Raw genomic sequence first — 20,725 nt, 5'->3', positions numbered from 1 at the left:
CTCAAAAGCACCATCACCAAGTTCTATGCCCTGAAAGAAAAGGACTGAATTACTAGATATAAAGTATTGATAAAACGTACCAACTGTTGATTGCAAAGAAACCATGTAGTAATGGAGTAAAAGCTACTCTGTCATTGACATGATATTGCCATACTTAGAACATATGAGTGAGCATGTAAACATTTGCCTTTGAAGTGTAACATGTTTTTGACGTATTGATCGGAAGAAATGTCAGTAACAAACGCAAGTAACTTCCACCTGAATGTGTGTCAGGTATGATGGGCAACTCACATACTATGACTATGTACACTGTATTGTTCTGAAGGCGTGTCAGTAACAATATGATGCAAGTAACTTGTTATCTTGCCTTCGATAATATCCTTCCATATACTAGAAAGCACAAATAAAGCAGGTGCAGCACTCAAATCCTCTGCAATCATACCTGTGGACTCACACAGGGTGGACTCACACAGGGTGGACTCACACAGGGTGGACTCACCTCCTGGACTGCTGTCCCAGAATCCACTGATTTTATTTGTTATTTTTATTTAAAAAAAAATGTTCTTTTTTCAAATTTATTTTTATATACACCTGCTACTGACTCTAGCCATGCAAGAACCAACATCACCAAGAGCTACGCCCTGGAAGATAAATTTGGAGGGCTGGCATTACTACCTATGACGTGAAGGTGAGTTGTAATGCTGTTTATTTGTGAAAAACGCAATGAGTTGACCGTGTCAGCGTTCGATATGTACCACGTGCTGAAGATGTCTGCGACAGGATATGCAATATACCTCTGCAACATGCGGCTACTAAGATCCTGCAATGTGACCATTATACGTGCATTTTTATATATGTTTATTTATTTATTATTTTATTTTTATTATTATTAGTCTTATTTTTTATATTTATTATTATTTTTATAATAAGCTACTCCTTGCTACCACCTTATATGCTTTTGCCCGTGGTATTGTTCTGACGCGTGACAGAACAATGCGGTAAGTGACTTTCCCCTTAAATACTTCAAGTATACTGGGTCAGCCATTTATGTGAAGCTGCGAAACGGCATTGCCCTGAAAGCATGTCAGTTAGCAATGTGATGCAAGTAAATACCCCCTGACGGCGGGTCAGGTATATTGGGACATTACTTGAGCTACCTCTACATAACGGTATTGCTCTGAAAACGTGTCAGTAGCAATGTGATGCAAGTAACTTCCAACCTGAAAACGTGTCAGGTTACGATGGGCATGTCACTCATGCTATAACTTTGTGCCGTGGTTGATCTGAAAGCGTGTCAGTAACCGATGACGTGGGCGAGTTCTACCTGAAAGACGTGTGTCAGGTATATTGGCAGTCTGCTGAACTGGAAACGTATGCGCAGTGCTGTTCTGAAAGTGTCCGTACATTTTTTAAATATATATATATATATATATATATATATATATATATATATATACATACACACACACATATATATATTTTATTATCTAACTTCATGAGGATATATACAGAATATGGGCGGAGATGGTAAACCTAAAAGCGGACCTGACTGCGTGTTGATACGTACCGACAGACGTGTGTAGTTTGAGAGTCAAGTGTGATGCATACCACTTAATCTGTACCTGACACCCGCAAACAGAAACTACTATAATTACCTTGAACTGATTTATCTATGAATGTATGTATCAATATGTATATCAAATAAATATATATATATAAATATATATATATACACACACACATACATATATAAATATATATATATATATTTTTTTTATTACACACCTGTATTGGGTAACACGCTGGCAATGTATACCCTCCCAGAACACCCTGACCCAACCACAACAAACAACTCCCCCCCCCCTTTTACAGGCACTGTATGAAGGGCAGACCTATCCCTTTCCAGAGATTCAGCCTACTCTGAAATCCTGCCATAGAAGGCATCGTGAAGCTCATTGTCTGCAGGACCTGAGCTAACATTACCAATATAATCTAAATCGTCTTGTGGCAAACTGAGCGCCCAGAATTGCAAAGAGGGAAAAGAAAACCCAGCAGTAAATGAGAGAATGATGTACGCCCAACACCTGTGATTCCCAACTAGCACCAATCAGTTGTTTCCTGCATGCTGACCCAGTGCTGCATTCTGATGAGCGCTCTCCCCTGGGATGAATACCTCAGCTGTGCCCAGTGAAAGCTCTGCATACAGCCAGCTCAGGCTAACAACCTGTTTGAAATTCCCTCCACTCTGAAACTGCATAAGCGAAAGGGAATACATCACATTGTGACATGTTATGCCTCTGCTATGCAGCAAGTGCAGGCTGACCTGCGATCACAGCGCACCTGTGGCCAGCCCCCCTGCCCAACGTGCAGACAACAAACATAACAAATATAAATGATGATATAACGTTTGCCAGTGCAGTGGCTAGCCAGCGCTGAAATGCCCGTGTAAGCAGTATTAACCCCACCGATCACCGCACTTAAACATGACAGTATACAGTAATGCCATAGCTATCACGCCCCCTCCCGTCGGCTTGCATTGAGGGGCGGAGCGTGATGTCACACGGGGCGGAGGCGTGACATCACACGCCGCCGGCCCTGTAGTCGCCTGTAATCAGACCCGGAGCGAACACGACTGATTACAAATGGGGTGCCACGTGCATGATCACGGGCGTCCCCAGCTGCGGGACTCCCGCGATCAGGTATCTTATCCCCTATCCTTTGGATAGGGGATAAAATGTGTAAGCACCGAAGAACCCCTTTAACATTTGGTACAGAAACCTTTGTTTGCAATTAATGAGATCACACGTTTCCTGTAGTTCTTTACCAGGATTGCACACATTGCAGCAGGGATTTTGGCCCACTTCTTCATACAGACCTTCTCCAGATCCTTCAGGTTTCATGGCTGTTGCTGGGCAATACAGACTTTCAGCTCCCTCCAAAGATTTTCTATTGGGATCAGGTCTAGAGACTGGCTAGGCCACTCCAGGACCTTGAGATATTTCTTACATAGCCACTCCTTAGTTGCTCTGGCTGTGTTTTTCGGGTCCTTGCCATGCTGGAAGACCCAGAAAAAAAACATCTTCAATGCTCTTACTCAGGGAAGGAGGTTGTTGGCCAAGATCTCACGATACATGGCCCCATCCATCCTTCCCTCAATACGGTGCAGTCATCCTTGCAGAAAAACAGCCCCAAAAAATTAACTTTCAACCTCCATGCTTCACAGTTGGGATAGTGTTCTTGTGATTTTACTCATCCTGCTTTCTCCTCCAAACATAGCAAATGGAGTTTAGACCAAAAAGCTCTATTTTTGACTCATCAGACAACATGACCATCTTCCCATTCCTCCTCTGGATCATCCAGATGGTCATTGGCAAACTTCAGAAGGGCCTTGACATGCTCTGGCTTGAGCAGGGGGACCTTGTTTGCACTGCAGGATTTTAATCCATAACTGCGTAGTGTGTTACTAATGGTTTTCTTGGAGTCTGTGGTCCCAACTCTCTTCAGGTCATTTACCAGGTCCTGTCGTGTAGTTCTGGGCTTATCCCTCACCGTCCTTATGATCATTGATGCCCCACGAGGCGAGATCTTGCACGGAGCCCAAGACCAAGGGAGATTGACCGTCTTCTTGAACTTCATCCATTTTTTTAATTAATTGCGCCAACAATTGTTGCTTTCTCACCAAGCTGTTTGCCTAATGTCCTGTAGCCCATCCCCGCTAGGTGCAGGTCTACAATTTTATCCTTGATGTCTTTACACAGCTCTCTGGGGAAGATTTATCAAAACCTGTGCACAGGAAAAGTTACCCAGTTGCCCACAGCAACCAATCAGATGACTTCTTTCATTTAAAAAAAAAAAAAAAAAACTCTGCAAAAGGAAAGAACAAATCTAATTGGTTGATATGGGCAACTTTTCCTCTGCACAGGTTTTGATAAATCTCCCCCTCTGATCTTGGCCATTGTGGAGAGGTTGGGGTCCATTTGATTGAGTGTGTGGATAGGTGTCTTTTATACAGGTAACGAGTGGAGAACAGGAGGGCTTTTCAAAGAAAAATAAATAACAGGTCTGTGCTTTGTAAGTAGGAAAACCTGCAAAATCATCAATGTATCAAATAAATAAGGAGTTTAAGTTGTATCTAAACTATTAGGACCGGAACAGGAAGGGTTTATGCCAGGACGGACAGTGCATGATAATATTCAGCAGGTGTTCGAGGCAATTCAATGTAAGGACGAGGACCCCCCTCTATCCTGTCGTTAGATGTTACAAAGGCTTTCGACAGGGTAGAGTGGGGATATCTTTGGAAGGTTCTGAGGAAATTTGGGGTGGGTTCTAGATTTGTGAGTTATGTTCAATTGTTATATAATAAGCCGGAGGCAAGCATGGTGATGGATGGTATTCCCTCTGGAAGGTTCAAATTAAGTAGGGGGACTAGGCAGGGGTGCCAACTCTCAGCCCTATTATTTGCATTATACATAGAGCTGCAAGCAATGTGGATCCGGGAAAATAATCTTTTTGGAGGGATATGGAAGTACTGGTGGGACGAATACGATTTAATTATACGCAGATGACCTACATCTGTTTGTTACCAAACCCAAGGAAAAAATCCCTCAGATTAGAGAGATGTTTGAAAAATTTGCTGCCGTTTCAGGGCTTGAAATAAATTTAAGCAAGTCTACTTTACTTCCCTTGGATGAGGAGCTGGATAGGATGGAAGGTGGTTGAGAATTTTGAGTAAGTCAGAGAGCTTTTCCTATTTGGGTGTAAAAATATCAGCGGAAGTGGAGCAGCTTGTGAAAAATAATATTCAATATAATAATATTATCAGCAGGGGTCTGGAAATTTTATAAAAAACTACTTGTCCACGGGACTAAAAATGGAGCAAAATCTACTTGTCCCTCATGACGATCCACTTGTCCGGGCCAATTTTCGCTTTCACACTCTCGTCTTTTCCTCCTCGCCCTATAATAGCCATAACTACCTACTATAATGATACCTTTTAACCCCTTAACCACGCAGGACGTATATTTACGTCCTGCGCCGGCTGCCGCGATATGAAGCGGGATCGCGCCGCGATCCTGCATCATATCGCAACGGTCCCGGCGCTCATCAACGGCCGGGACCCGCGACTAATACCACACTTCGCCGATCGTGGCGATGTGCGGTATTAACCCTTTAGAAGCGGCGGTCAAAGCTGACCGCCGCTTCTAAAGTGAAACTGAAAGTGACCCGGCTGCTCAGTCGGGTTGTTCAGGACCGCCGCGATGAAATCGCGGCGTCCCGAACAGCTGATCGGACACCGGGAGGGCCCTTACCTGCCTCCTCGGTGTCCGATCGACGAATGACTGCTCCGTGCCTGAGATCCAGGCAGGAGCACTCAAGCGCCGATAATGCTGATCACAGGCGTGTTAATACACGCCAGTGATCAGCATAGGAGATCAGTGTGTGCAGTGTTATAGGTCCCTATGGGACCTATAACACTGCAAAAAAAATGTAAAAAAAAAGTGTTAATAAAGGTCATTTAACCCCTTCTCTAATAAAAGTTTGAATCACCCCCCTTTTCCCCTAAAAAAAATAAAACAGTGTAAAAAAAAAACATTTATAAACATATGAGGTATCGCCGCATGCGTAAATGTCCGAACTATAAAAATATATCATTAATTAAACCGCACGGTCAATGGCATACGCGCAAAAAAATTCCAAAGTCCAAAAAAGAGTATTTTGGTCACTTTTAATACCATTAAAAAAATGAATAAAAAGTGATCAAAAAGTCCGATCAAAACAAAAATCATACCGATAAAAACTTCAGATCACGGCGCAAAAAATGCCGCCCTTTACAAGGAAAAATAAAAAAGTTATAGGGGGTCAAAAGATGACATTTTTAAACGTATAAATTTTCCTGCATGTAGTTATGATTTTTTCCAGAAGTGCGACAAAATCAAACCTATATAAGTAGGGTATCATTTTAACCGTATGGACCTACGGAATAATGATAAGGTGTAATTTTTACTGAAATATGCACTGCGTAGAAACGGAAGCCCCCAAAAGTTACAAAATGGCGTTTTTTTTTCGATTTTGTTGCACAATGATTTTTTTTTCCGTTTCGCCGTGCATTTTTGGGTAAAATGACTAATGTCACTGCAAAGTAGAATTGGTGACGCAAAAAATAAGCCATAATATGGATTTTTAGGTGGAAAATTGAAAGGGTTATGATTTTTAAAAGGTAAGGAGGAAAAAACGAAAGTGCAAAAACGGAAAAACCCTGAGTCCTTAAGGGGTTAAGGACTCAGGCTTTTTCCGTTTTTTCATTTTCAATTTTTCCTCCTTAACTTTAAAAAATCATAACTCTCAAAAATTTTCACCTAAAATTATATATAATGGCTTAATTTTTGCGTCACTAATTCTACTTTGTAATGACATTAGTCATTTTACCCAAAAATCTACGGTGAAAATCTACGGAAAAAAAAAACAATGTGCGACAAAATTGATGAAAAAATACTATTTTGTAAGTTTTGGGGGCTTCTGTTTTTACGCAGTACATTTTTTGTCAAAAATGATACCTTATCTTTATTATGTAGGTCCATACGGTTAAAATGATACCCTACTTGTATAGGTTTGATTTTGTATCACTTCCGCGAAAAAAATCATGAATACATGCAGGAAAATGTATTCGTTTAAAATGATCATCTTTTGACCCCTATAACTTTTTTATTTTTCTGTGTTCAGGGCGCTTTGAGGACTCATTTTTTGCGCCGTCATCTGAAGTTTTTAGCGGTACCATTTTTGTTCTGATCAGACTTTTTGATCACTTTTTATTCACTTTTTTGTGGTATAAAAAGTGATCAAAAATGCGCTATTTTGGACTTTGGAATTTTTTTGCGCGTACGCCATTGAACGAGCGGTTTAAAAAGCGGTATATTTTTATAATTCGGACATTTCCGCACGCGGTGATAGCACATATGTTTATTTTTATTATTATTTACATAATGTTTTTTGTTTTTTTTTGGAAATGCCGGGTGATTCAAACTTTTATTAGGGGAAGGGATAATTGAAAGGGTTAATGATTTTTTTACACTTTTCTTATGCAATATTATAGCTCCTATAGGGGGCTATAACATTGCATTAACTGATCTTTTACACTGATTGATCCATCTCCATAGGAATGGATCAATCAGTGTTTTCGGCGATTGAATGCTCAAGCCTGGATCTCAGGCTTGAAGCATTCATTCGGCGATCGGACAGCACAGGAGAAGGTAAGAAGACCTCCTCCTGTGCTACAGCTGTTCGGGATGCCGCGGTATAATTATACCGCGGCGATCCCGAACAGCTCCCTGAGCTAGCCGGGCACTTTTACTTTAGTTTTGAGCCGCGCGGCTAAAGGGTTAATAGCGCGCGGCACAGCGATCAGTGCCGCGTGCTATTAGAGGCGGGTCTCGGCTTCACTATGACGCCGGGCCCGCCGCGATATGATGCGGGGTCACCGTGTGACCCCGCGTTATATCGCAGGACCGGGACCCAGGACGTACCCATACGTCCTGGGTCCTTAAGGGGTTAATTGTTCCATAACATATTCTCTGGACCAAAAAAAAAAAAAATATATATATATATATATATATATATTAGGTGAAGTGAAATTGATATAGTAAAAGATAATTTTGCAGATTGCAGAAGTACGTGTTCCAGTGGAAAGCCATGACCACAAATATAATCAGTGAAGTGAAATTGAAATAGAAAATTTTAGCAAATTTGGTGGTTTTCTTTTCTACGCCATTTACTATGTGGTTGAGATAACATGTTAGTTTCATACTTTAGGCTGCCTGATTACAGCGATACCAGATTTTAGATTATTTATGTCATGTTTTACTAATTTTAAAAAAATTCTGAACTTTTTAGAATTTTTTTTAATTGCCATTTTTTGACTCCTGTAACTTTTTTTTTCACATACCAGGCTGTATGAGGGCAATTTTTTGGCACCTTAACCTGTTTTTTTGTATCGGTACCATTTTGGTATTGATCTGACTTTTTAATCGCTTTTTAACTTTTTTTCTTGGGATATTATAAAAATTGCAATTCTCTGTTTTTTTTTTTTTGTTTTTTTTTTTACATTTACAGTACGGGATACATAATGTTATATTTTAATAGGCCATACAATTACGCACGAAGCGATACCAAATATGTTTATTTTTATTATGTTTGCATGTTTTTATATAGCAAAAGGGGGTCATTTGAACTTTTAACATGGAAGGGTTAATGTGTGTCTTTTTTTTACTTTTATTAAAACTTTTTTTGTTATACACTTTATTAGACTTATAGGAGGAATCATTAGATTCCTCATACAGATGAATAGAGTTCTATTGAACTCATTGATCTGTGTGCTCTGCGATCCATTGATAGAGCCTGGTCCAGCCAGGCTCTATCAATGACAGAGCCACAGGACAGCAGGAAGCAGAGGTAAGTCCTCCAGCTACCTCTATAGTGGATCGCCCCCCTGCAATCACGCTGCCGGGGGGGGGGGGGAGGAGGGCGATCCACCCCACTAGCCCACCAGGGAGCATTCACATGTCCCTTTAGACGCCGCTGTCAGCTTTGACAGTGGCGATCTCAAGGATTACTAGCCAGCCACGGCGATCGCCGCATGCTGGCTATTAGCGGCAGCCCCCTCCATACAGAATGCTGAGGGCCGCATGCTGCCTATTAGCGGCAGTGTGAAACTTGCGCCCCGTGCAGACGTGCGACCGCTCCTCCCCTCAGCTCTCCGAACGTTTCTGAAGCTAGAGCTGGGGGGAGCGAAGGCAGAGGATGCAGGTCTGCAAGGGGTCTGCATTGCAGAGAGAAGGCAGAGCAGGGGGAGTGAGGACATGCACAGCTTCTCATCTCCCCTGCTCTGCCTTCAGAGGACGCCAGTTTCCGACAGCCGGGGGCTGTAGAGTATGAAGCAGGCACGAGTCGGGAGCCCACTCCATACAGACTGCACAGCGCCGCAGTGCTTGTCAGGTCCGGCACTATTTGCCCAAAGCCAATTCAACTGCCCGGCGCCCGAAACTGCTTGTCCTGGGCGTCGGGCGATAGGAATTCCACATCCCTGATTATTCAATAATAACAATAATAATATTCAATATTATTATAGTAAATGTAACTAATCGGATAAAGATCTGAATAAAAATGCCTCTTATTATGTTAGAGTGGGTGGCAATAGTAAAAATGGTAATATTACCTCAAATTCTATTTTTCTTTAGTGCAGCGCCGATGTGGATAGATGATGTATAGTATATAGTACAGCAAACTGGAAGCAATACTGGGAAGATTGCTATGGGGCAGAATGTGGGTTAGGTTAAAATATATAAATTTTACAGCAACGTGAGAAAAAGGAGGGATCGCATTACCCAATTTGAAACTATATTTTATGGCAATACAACTAGTAAGATTGGTAAATTGGAGGGAGTCTAGATATGTATGTAGATTAATTAAGGAAAATAAAATTGACAATATATTTGAATTGCTGGAGATGGGGGCACTGGGGAATTGCGAGGGGAATAAAAATTAGCAATTTATGAAATTTTACAAAACATGGAAGGAGTTGAAAAAAAAAGGTGTCATTTAACAGAGTATGGAATTCACACCTCTGAAATAATAGGAATTAGGGATATGGGACGGGAAAAGGGGTTGGGATATGACAGCAATATATGAGGATGGGATATGAAGTCAAAAGCTTCCTTCTTTGTTGATTTTCCTCCCCAACAAGGATCCATCTCACAAAGACACGCCCAATGGTTAAGCCCCACCCCTTTTTACACCCAGTCCCACAAAGCCACGTCCCCTTCTATTTTCAGCTTACAATATCTTCATCAAAAATCAGTCCCACCTGAGGACCGGAAATAAGGATGGGACATGAGGACGGGATATGAGGAAGGGATATTAGGTCAGTATATGAGGACGGGATGTGAGGTCGGGATATGAAGACGGGATGTGAGGTCGGGATATGAGGACAGGATATGAGGTTGGGATATGATGACAGGATATGAGGTCGAGATAGGAGGACAGGATATGAGAACGGGATATGAGGTCGAGATAGGAGGACAGAATATGAGGATGGGCTATGAGGACGGAATATGGTGTCGGGATAGGAGGTCGAGATATGAGGATGGGATATGAGGTAAGGATAGGAGGACGGGATATGAGGACAGCATAGGAGGTAGGGATATGAGGACGGGATAGGAGGTCAAAAGGGATGTGGGATTCCTATCGCCCGACGCCCGGGACATGCAGTTCCGTGGGCCGGGCTGGTGAATTTTTCCGGCTCTTAGCCCCGATTCGGGCAAGTAGGGCTGGACCTGACAAGCGTGAAGGTGCTCAGCAGTCTGTATGGAGCAGGCTCCCGACTCCTGCCTGCTCCTTCTCAGTAGCCAGGGGCCGGTGCGGATAGCCAGCATGCGGCGATCGCTGCGGCTGGCTATTAACCTTTGAATCGCCACTGTCAAAGCTGACAGCAGCTTCTAAAGGGACTTGTGAATGCTCCCTGGTGGGCTAGTGATGCGGACTGCCCCCCCAGACCCCTCCCCCCCCACAGCTCGATCGCGGGGGGCGATCCACTATAGAGGTAGCCGGAGGGCTTACCTCTGTTCCCTGCTGTCCCGTGGCTCTGTCATTTATAGAGCCTGGCTGGACTAGGCTCTATCAATGGATCGCAGAGCACACAGATCAATGGAGTTCAATAGAACTCTAATGATCTGTATGATGAATCTAATGATTCCCCCTAAAAGTCTAATAAAGTGTAAAAAAAATAAAAAATAAAATTAAGTTTGAATAAAAGTTTAACCCCTTAAGGACCGGGGTTTTTTCCGTTTTTTTCATTTTCGTTTTTTGCTCCTTGCCTTTAAAAAATCATAACTTTTTCAATTTTGCACCTAAAGATCCATATGGTGGCTTATTTTTGCGCCACCAATTCTACTCACCAAATCATTGTGCGATAAAATTGAAAAAAAACCCGCTGTTTTGTAAGTTTTTGGGGCTTCCGTTTCTACGTAGTACTTTTTTCGGTAAAAATGACACCTAATATTTATTCTGTAGGTCCATACGATTAAAATGATACCCTACTTATATAGGTTTGATTTTGTCGGACTTATGGAAAAAATCATAACTACATGCAGGAAAATTAATACGTTTAAAATTGTCATATTCTGACCCCTATAACTTTTTTATTTTTCCGTGTATGGGGCGGTATGAGGGCTCATTTTTTGCGCCGTGATCTGAAGTTTTTAACGGTACCATATTTGCATTGATAGGACTTATTGATCGCTTTTTATTCATTTTTAAATGATATAAAAAGTGACCAAAAATGCACTATTTTGGACTTTGGAATTTTTTTGCGCGCATGCCATTGACGGAGCGGTTTAATTAATGATATATTTTTATAATTCGGACATTTCCGCACGCGGTGATACCATATATGTTTATTTTTATTTACACTGTGTTTTTTTTTTATTATTATCCCATACGGACCTATAACACTGCACACACTGATCTCTTATACTGATCATTGTTATCCCATAGAGACCTATAACACTGCACACACTGATCATCATTGATCATTGGTTTCTCATAAGAAACCAGTGATCAACGATTCTGCCGCATGACTGCTCAGGCCTGGATCTCAGGCACTGAGCAGTCATTCGGCGATCGGACAGCGAGGAGGCAGGAAGGGGCCCTCCCGCTGTCCTGTCAGCTGTTTGGGATGCCGCGATTAGCCGCGGCTATCCCGAACAGCCCGACTGAGCTAGCCGGGAACTTTCACTTTCACTTTTAGCCGCGCGGCTAAAGGGTTAATAGCGCGCGGCGCCGCGATCGGCGCTGCACGCTATTAGAGGCGGGTCCCGGCTTCACTATGACGCCGGGCCCGCCGTGATATGACGCGGGGTTACTGTGTAACCCCGCGTTATATCAGAAGAGCAGGACCAAGGACGTACCGGTACGTCCTTGGTCCTTAAGGGGTTAAAAGACATACATTAACCCTTTCCATGTTTAAAGTTCAAATCACCCCCTTTACCTATATAGAAATATGTAAACATAATAAAAATAAAACATATTTAGTATCGCTGCGTGTGTAATTGTACGAACTATTAAAATATAACATTATGTATCCCATACGGTAAAAGACGTAAATGTAAAAAAAATATCAAACCACAGAATTGCAATTTTTATATCCCAGAAAAAAGTTAAAAAGCGATTAAAAAGTCAGATCAATACCAAAATGGTATGGATACAAAAAACTAATTATGGCCCATAAAATGAGCCCTCATACAGCCTGGTATGCGGGGGGAAAAAATAGCTACAGGGGTCAAAAAATGCTAATTTAAAAAAATTGAAAAAGTTCAGAATTTTTTATGAATTAGTAAAACATGACGGAAACTATACAAATCTGGTATTGCTGTAATCAGGCCGGCCTAAAGTATCAAAACAACATGTAAGCTCAACCACAAGGTAAATGGCGTAGAAAAGAAAACCCCCAAATTTGCTAAAATTTTCTATTTCAATTTCACTTCACCGATTATATTTGTGGTCATGGCTTTCCACTGGAACACGTACTTCCCTGACCTCTATACTAAAAGCGGTCTGAGGTGTGCCACAACCGCGTGTAATGAGGGCACGCCTATAGAGGGCAAAAGACCAGCCAAAATAGGTAAGCATGCTGTTTTATTTAATTACAAACCTAACAATTTAAACAATCCCAACAGGGATAAAACATATCTGTCTCCGACTCGAGACAATTGCTGCATTAGTACAGATTTAGCACCTCCAGGACTGGCAGTAATTTTCCCCGGCCTAAGGAAACCATAAAAAATTAAGTACATAGTTTTTGGGGTCTTTTTTCCATGCACTTTGCAAAAACCCAATTGGTTCTGCATCTAATAGGTCAGATAATTTCCTAAATATGTCACCCGAAACTGGCAACTTGACCCCTCTCCTAATAGCCAGGGTGCTACGTACACCACGAAGTACGGAGTTGACAGCATGAACAGAAAATAGCGAAGGCCGGCTTGGATATCCCATTGACTGGAAATGCTGTATACCTGCCAAGTATACCTTTGTCGTATTGTAAGATAATTTCTTCATGTGATGACAAAAGTCACAAAACAAACTAAATTAGAAATGTAATCTTCAGAGCGAGCGGAAAAGTCAGCTAACATTTTTTTGTATATTCCCCAAGCTAAATTGTATGAGCGAGCAGTACTAGGTGCTAATGATCTCATCATCAGCTTACGTGCCAGCTGCTTGTATTGTTCTAATCCACGCTGAGCAAATGGAACTGTGGAACTAGAGAACCGTGCGTGTCTGCCCCTGGCATCACCTGAAAGAAAACATCATATTTTAACCTAGACAGTGCATCAGCTGCTACATTTTTTTACAATATGTTTTTAATATGTTCTGCCACGAAATGAAAATCAAATTGTAAGGCAATCCATACTAATTTCCTCAAAAACGTCATCACTTCCACTGACTTGAACCTACCTTATTAATGATATCCACCGTGGCAGAGTTATCACAAATGAATTCCAGTGAATTATTATGCCAGCTATCCCCCCAGACCAGGGTCGGATCCAGAGTCTAGTCTCGGGAGGGGCACTATTAGAGTATTTTGTGTTGGCGGACAGAAAATAAAGTGTTGCTTAACCCCTTCCCGCAGAATGTCATATATAAACGCCGGGTTGTGCAGTGCGTTCGCGCATCCCGGCATTTATAAATGACATTCAGTTAACCCGGCGATGCACAGCATCGCACAGGTTAACTGGCAGAAGTCCCGCTGTTTCCAGCAGGGGACAACTTCTGCTTCACCCCCAGGACCATCCATTGATGGTCCTGGTCAGCGATCACTGTGATTGGTCCCTGTGGACCAATCACAGTGATCTGGGGTGAAAGTTCAGATCCCCCGCACTGCCCGCCCCTGGAAGTCGGGCAGAACGGGGGACGATGGCTGCGGGGGCTCGCGGGGACCTGCAGCATAGGGGGGGAACACGAGGGGACCGGCGGACTTACCAGATCCAGCGGCGGGACCGAGGAGCAGCGCGGGACCGGCCACATGGACGAGCAGCGACGGGTAAGTATGTGGTCCTCAGAGGCAGCAGTGAAGATCTTCACTGCTGCTTCTAGGAGTCTGAAAACTACAATTCCCAGCATGCCTAGACAGCCTTTGGCTGTCTGGGCATGCTGGGAGTTGTAGTTTTGCAACATCTGGAGGGCCCCCGTTTGGAGACCATTGTATAATGGTCTCCAATCTGTGCTCTTCCAGCTGTTGCAAAACTACAACTCCCAGCATGCACTGACTGTCCAGGCATGCTGGGAGTTTTAGTTCAGCAACATCTGGCCCTTCAGATGTTGCCGAACTACAACTTCCAGCATGCCCTTCAGCTTTCTGGGCATGCTGGGAGTTGTAGTTTTGCAACAACTGGAGACACACTGGTTGGGAAACATTGTTTCTAACTCAGTGTTTCCTAACCTGTGTGCCTCCAGCTGTTGCAAAACTATAACTCCCACCATGCACTAACAGACCATGCATGCTGGGAGTTGTAGTTTTGCAACATCTGGAGGGCCCCAGTTTGGAGACCATTGTATAATGGTCTCCAATCTGTGCTCTTCCAGCTGTTGCAAAACTACAACTCCCAGTATGCACTGACTGTCCAGGCATGCTGGGAGTTTTAGTTCAGCAACATCTGGCCCTTCAGATGTTGCCGAACTACAACTCCCAGCATGCCCTTCAGCTGTCTGGGCATGCTGGGAGTTGTAGTTTTGCAACAACTGGAGACACACTGGTTGGGCACTGGTTGGTGCACCCCCCCCCCCCTGTGAATGTACAGGGTACATTCACATGGGCGAGGCTTTTACAGTGGGTTTCTCGCATCTTGGGAAACTCGCTGTAATCCCCCGCCCATGTGACTGTACCCTAAAAACACTACACTACCACAAAATAAAATAAAAAGTTAAAAACACTACATATACACATACCCCTACACAGCCCCCCTCCCCCAATAAGAACGTCCGGTACGCCACTGTTTCCAAAGCAGAGCCTCCAGCTGTTGAAAAACAACAACTCCCAGTATTGCCGGACAGCCGTTGACTGTTCACGCATGCTGGGAGTTTTGCAACAGCTGGAGGCACCCTGTTTGGGAATCACTGGCGTAGAATACCCCTATGTCCACCCCTATGCAAATCCCTAATTTAGGCCTCAAATGCGCACGGCGCTCTCACTTTGGAGCCCTGTCGTATTTCAAGGCAACAGTTTAGGGCGACATATGGGGTATCGCCGTACTCGGGAGAAATTGCGTTACAAGGTTTGGGGGGCTTTTTCTTCTTTAACCCTTCATGAAAAGGAAATGTTGGGGTCTACACCAGAATGTTAGTGTAAAAAAATTAAATTTTTTACACTAACATGCTGATGTTGCCCTATACTTTACATTTTCACAAGAGGTAAAAGGGAAAAAAGCCCCCCAAAATTTGTAACGCAATTTCTCCCGACTACAGAGATACCCCATATGTGAGCGCAAAGTGCTCTGGGGGCGCACAACAAGGCCCAGAAGGGAGAGTGCGCCATGTACATTTGAGGTGATTTGCACAGGGGTGGCTGATTGTTACAGCGGTTTTGACAAACGCAAAAAAAACAAAACCCCACATGTGACCCCATTTCGGAAACGACACCCCTCACGGAATGTAATGAGGGGTGCAGTGAGAATTTACCCCCCACAGGTGTCTGACGGATCTTTGGAACAGTGGTCCGTGAAATTGAATCCCTTGTTACGTTCCTCAAGGGGTCTCGTTTCCAAAATGGTATGCCATGTGTTTTTTTTGCTGTTCTGACACCATAGGGGCTTCCTAAATGCGATATGGCCCCCGAGCAAAATTTGCTCTCAAAAAGCCAAATATGACTCCTTCTCTTCTGAGCATTGTAGTTCGCCCATAGTGCACTTCAGGTCAACTTATGGGGTACCTCCATACTCAGAAGAGAAGGGGTTACAAATATTGGGGGGTATTTCCTGCTGAAATTTGGGGGGAAACACATTTTAGTGAAAAAAAATAATTTTTTTTTACATATGCAAAAGTCGTGAAACACCTATGGGGTGTTAAGGCTCATTTTATTCCTTGTTATGTTCCTCAAGGGGTCTAGTTTCCAAAATGGTATGCCATGTGAGGGTTTTTTGCTGTTCTGGCACCATAGGGGCTTCCTAAATGCAACATGCCCCCCAAAAACCATTTCAGAAAAACGTACTCTCCAAAATCCCCTTGTCGCTCCTTCGCTTCTGAGCCCTCTACTGCGCCCGCCGAATACTTTACATAGACATATGAGGTATGTGCGTACTCGAGAGAAATTGGGCTACAAATATAAGTATACATTTTCTCCTTTTACCCCTTGTAAAAATTCAAAAACTGGGTCTACAAGAACATGCGAGTGTAAAAAATGAAGATTGTGAATTTTCTCCTTCACTTTGCTTCTATTCCTGTGAAACACCTAAAGGGTTAAAATTATGACTGAATGTCATTTTGAATACTTTGGGGGGTGCAGTTTTTATAATGGGGTCTTTTGTGGGGTATTTCTAATATGAAGACCCTTCAAACCCACTTCAAACCTGAACTGGTCCCTGAAAAATTGTGAGTCTGAAAATTGTGTGAAAAATTGGAAAATTGCTGCTGAACTTTGAAGCCCTCTGGTGTCTTCCAAAAGTAAAATCTCGTCACTTTTATGATGCAAACATAAAGTAGACATATTGTATATGTGAATAAAAAAATTTTTTATTTGTAATATACATTTTCCTTACAAGCAGAGAGCTTCAAAGTTAGAAAAATGCAAAATTTTCAAATTTTCATCAAATTTTAGGATTTTTCACCAAGAAAGGATGCAAGTTACCACAAAAATTTACCACCAAGTTAAAGAAGAATATGTCACGAAAAAACAATCTCGGAATCAGAATGATAACTAAAAGCATTCCAGAGTTATTAATGTTTAAAGTGACAGTGGTCAGATGTGCAAAAAACGCTCTGGTCCTTAAGGCCAAAATGGGCTTGGTCCTGAAGGGGTTAAGGCACTTACAATATTAAATGTATCATACAGTCCTAACCTTGTTTGAGACTCATAGGCCATGTTCACATGTCAGAATTTCCAATGCAGAATTCGGCACCGGCATTCCGTTGTAGCAGAGTCCCATTTAATTCAACAGGATTCTGCTGCGCTGTGCTCACGGCAGATTATCTATGTCAGATGTTTCCAGCACAGAAATTCCGTTTTCTGTCTCCACAGAAAGAATGAACACGTTCATTCTTTCTGCAGACACCACACGGAATGCTTAGCCATCTAGGAGATGGCTGTCCGCACAGAGATTTTCCCTGCAGACATATAGGATATGTTTGAACAGATATATCAATATTACAAAGATCATAAGACATTTTAAGCAGTTTACGTATAATATATTACATAAACAGGACTATACATAGGACACGTGATCACACATTTAGTGGGAGATTTATCAAAACCTGTTCAGAGGAAAAGATGACCAGTTGCCCATAGCAACCAAGGCCTTTTTACAAATGAGAGAAGCAATCTGATTGGTTGCTATGGGCAACCCAGCAACTTTTAGACTGGAAGAAAGGAGAATTTGTCTAAGGCAAAGGAAAGGGTTTTTTTACACTAAGAACAATAAGGATGTGGAATCCTCTGCCTGAGGATGCGATTTTATTAGTCTGTACAGATGTTTAAACAGCAACTGGATGAATATTTGCAAAAACATAACATTAAGGGATATAGGCCCTGAATTTTTTAGCATGTTATGATGCCCGCGCTGTAGCATGTTGTGATGCCCGCGCAGGTAGCATGTTGCAGAAAATTATTTCCAGTATAATAATCAAATATACCAATTGCCACAGAATGAGAAAGTGCTAAAGAAGTTTTTACCATTTAAAACTACAGCTCCCAGTATGACCTAAGTATGTGGTAAGGTTATGCTGGGAGTTGTTGTTTCACTCATCACAACTGTACTTACAAGTGACTTCAGCTCGGATAGGACATAATGAGGAGAATACAGAATGATATCAGTGACAACAGGTAACGTCTTCTCTATAGTGAGGAGAATACACAATGATAGGCTGCTTTCACAACGTATTCATTACGGACGTTATACAGTGACGGGACCTTGTGGCGGAAAAATTACTGCATGCAGTAATTTTTCCGCCACGATGTCCCATCACTGTATAATGCCCGTAATGAATTACGAGCATATACGGGTGCAACGGGCAGTTACAAAACCCCATAGGCTGCAATGCAATTTAGTCTCGGCCATCAGGGGTTTTGTAATGGCCGGGCTTCGCAGCTGTAGTGACGGAACTTCTGATGGAAGTTCCTAAACGGAGAAATTCATAGTGTGAAAGCAGCCATATCCGTGACTACAGGTGACGTCTTCTCTATAGTGAGGAGAATACACAATGATATCAGTGATTACAGGTGACATCTTCTCTATAGTGAGGATAATACATAATCATATCAGTGATTACAGGTGACATCTTCTCTGTAGTCTTATCTAATTAAGATGGTATATACCGCCAGGACTTGTTCTAGCTAAATGTTCACTCAGCAGAACTTGATGGTTCCTCACTATGTCAGCGGATTCTGATCCTCTATATAAAAACAATAATCATTATAATACTGCCAAACACTGTATCCGTTGAATACAATATTGGCCCACACCGTACCCTCTGAATATGATACTACTACTTGCGGGAGGTGCTCCCCATCAATTTGGCTGGGTCACCAGGTGGAGAAAGCTGATTTTAAGGGCTCAAGAGCGGGAGCTAGCCCTTCATGCGCCCATCTTCTTTGGCGCCAAGCATCGCCCCCCCCCCCCCCCTATGAAGAAACAATCTCTGAATCAGAATTAAAGCATCCCAGAGTTATTAATGCTTAATCAGATGTGCAAAAAATGCTCTGGTCCTACAGTGAAAATTGGCCTGGTCCTTAAGGGGTTAAACTGAAACAATGACCCTCACCGGACCTGCAATACTAAACGAAAACGTGTCCGTTAATGAAAAATGTGAGTATACAGTGGGGATCAAAAGTTTGGGCACCCCAGGTAAAAAATTGTATTAATGTGCATAAAGAAGCCAAGGAAAGATGGAAAATTCTCCAAAAGGCATCAAATTACAGATTAGACATTCTTATAATGTCAACAAAAGTTTGATTTTATTTCCATCATTTACACTTTGAAAATAACAGAAAACTAAAAAAATGGCGTCTGCAAAAGTTTGGGCACCCTGCAGAATTTATAGCATGCACTGCCCCCTTTGCAAAGCGAACCCAGCCTAAGACCTGCCAGGTGATGTCAATCTCAAAAGGATTAAATGCCCAGACTCATCTGACCTTGCCCAAACAATCAGCACCATGGGTTCTTCTAAGCAGTTGTCTAGAAATCTGAAACTGAAAAAGTTGAAGCTAACAAAGCTGGAGAAGGCTATAAGAAGATAGCCAAATGTTTTCAGATGTCAATATTCTCTGTTTGGAATGTAATTAAGACTTGGCAGTCATCAGGAACAGTGGAAGTTAAAGCAAGATCTGGAAGACCAAGAAAAATATCAGACAGAACCAGCTCGCAGGATTGTGAGAAAAACCATTCAAAACCCACGTTTGACTGCACAATCCCTCCAGAAAGATATGGCAGACACTGGAGTTGTGGTACACTATTCCACTATAAAGAGATACTTGTACAAATATGGTCTTCATTGAAGAGCCATCAGGAGAAAACCTCTTCTACGTCCTCACCACAAAAATCTGTGAACTTTGCAAATGAACATATAGACAAGCCTGATGCATTTTGGAAACAAGTTCTGTGGACCGATGAGGTTAAAATTTTACTTTTTGGTCGGAATGAGCAAAAGGTACGTTTGGAGAAGAAGGGGAACAGAATTTAATGAAAAGAACCTCTGTCCAACTGTTAAGCATGGGGGTGGATCAATCATGCTTTGGGGTTGTATTGCAGCCAGTGGCACAGGGAACATCTCACGAGTAGAAGGAAAAATGGATTTAATAAAATTTCAGAACATTTTGGATGCTAACTTGATGCCATCTGTGAAAAAGCTGAAAGAGAGGATGGCTTCTACAAATGGATAATGATCCTAAACACACCTCGAAATCCACGGGGGATTACATCAAGAGGCGTAAACTGAAGGTTTTGCCATGGCCTTCACAATCTCCGGACCTCAACATAATTGAAAATCTATGGATAGACCTTAAAAGAGCAGTGCATGACAGACAGACCAGAAATCTCAAAGAACTGGAAGACTTTTGTAAGGAAGAATGGGCAAAGATACCTCAAACAAGAATTGAAAGCCTCTTGGGGCTGGCTACAAAAAGGGTTTAAAAGCTGTGATACTTGCCAAAGGGAGCAGTACAAGATATTAACTCTGCAGGGTGCCCAAACTTTTGCAGATGCCATTTTTTTGTTTTCTGTTATTTTGAAAGTGTAAATGATGGAAATAAAATCTAACGTTTGTTGGCATATTATAATAATGTCTAATCTGTAGTTTGATGCCTTTTGGAGATTTTTCCACCTTTCCTTGGCTTCTTTATGCACATTAATAAAAAATGTTACCTGGGGTGCCCAAACTTTTGATCCCCACTGTAGAAACATATCGTGAAAAATAGCCGTGGCAGATTTCTATGTATCAAAGAAAACAAAGCAAATACATAGGTGTAAAACACAAG

General features: G+C 42.3%; 1 protein-coding gene across 2 annotated transcripts in view; it reads right to left on the bottom strand.

The window, feature by feature from the left end:
* Positions 1–20,725, bottom strand: part of PCBD2 (pterin-4 alpha-carbinolamine dehydratase 2) — a 569,567-nt gene that overhangs the window by 419,358 nt on the left and 129,484 nt on the right. The gene's annotated exons all lie outside the window — the stretch shown is intronic.

The sequence above is a fragment of the Hyla sarda genome, chromosome 4 (genome assembly GCF_029499605.1).
Source record: "Hyla sarda isolate aHylSar1 chromosome 4, aHylSar1.hap1, whole genome shotgun sequence".
Classification (NCBI taxonomy): Eukaryota; Metazoa; Chordata; class Amphibia; order Anura; family Hylidae; genus Hyla; species Hyla sarda.
Note: the sequence above shows the minus strand (reverse complement) of the source record. Positions and strands in the feature narration are given on the sequence as shown.